The following is a 1,067-nucleotide window of genomic DNA, read 5'->3' as shown; positions in this document are numbered from 1 at the left end:
AATAGCTCACACGCAGCCAGGAGACTACCATTGGATATTTATTACATGAGTCACTCCGTCTTACCCAGCGTGCCATTTCCTTGGTCTTAGATCCTGTGGTTCTCAGAAGCAGGCACACTATAACAAAGCTATCATGCTTCCACTGCCATTTTTTCTTGTTGTTTCTGTAATTTGCTCTTGTAAGTTGATGTTTCGCCCTGGGCTTTTACAAACAGTTATGATTTGAGATCATCCAACTTAATTTAATTTAATTTTATTATGTTTGTCCCTTTTTTTCTAGGTGGAGATGCCAAAGGGCCGACACAATTTAAATTATCCATCACAAAGAAAGAAAGCAAAACTGCACTAATTGAATGTCATGTTTCTGGAATGGGCAATACTTATATTCACTGGTATCAACAGAAGTCTGGGAGGGCTCCAGAGCGAATTCTCTACTTGTCATCAGGAAAAAACATCTTTGACAAAGAATCCAGTCGAGGAAAATTTGAGGCATACGGGGACCCCTCTAAGGACACCTATGCTCTGACAGTAAAGCAAATAAACAAGGATGATGCAGCCACCTATTACTGTGCATATTGGGATGACACAGTGCTGACAAAGCACCGAGCAGCTGTACAGAAACCACAGCCTGTCAAACATTCGACACCACACCTATTTCCCTAACCCTGCTCCTTAGCCTGGAATCAACTGCAGAAGCTCCTTTCTGGTGTATGAAAGAGAACCTAAAAAAGCAACTGATTACTGCTGCTTTAGCATCTATTTTGCATACAGGCAATGGGATTGTACCTGGCTATATTATAAAAGGAGATTGCATGATTTCAAAGGACAGTCAACATTGGAGGTAGCCATTTTCAGTTGCTCTCTGTTCATCTTCTCATGTCCTTGTCATAAACCAGATGTTTTTCCAGAATTGCACACAAGTAATGGCTTTTCCCATTGCTGCAGCAAAGTCCTCCTTCATACAGGTCTCACCAAGGAGTTGGCAAATGAGCAGATGCTCCATAGTTTGCACTTCACCACCCTCACATATATCTGTGTCATCCTGTGGTTCTCAGAAGTAGGCACAT

The sequence above is a fragment of the Crocodylus porosus genome, unplaced genomic scaffold (assembly GCF_001723895.1).
Source record: "Crocodylus porosus isolate Cpor-Errol unplaced genomic scaffold, CroPor_comp1, whole genome shotgun sequence".
NCBI lineage: Eukaryota > Metazoa > Chordata > Crocodylia > Crocodylidae > Crocodylus > Crocodylus porosus.
This window is presented reverse-complemented; position numbering follows the sequence as displayed.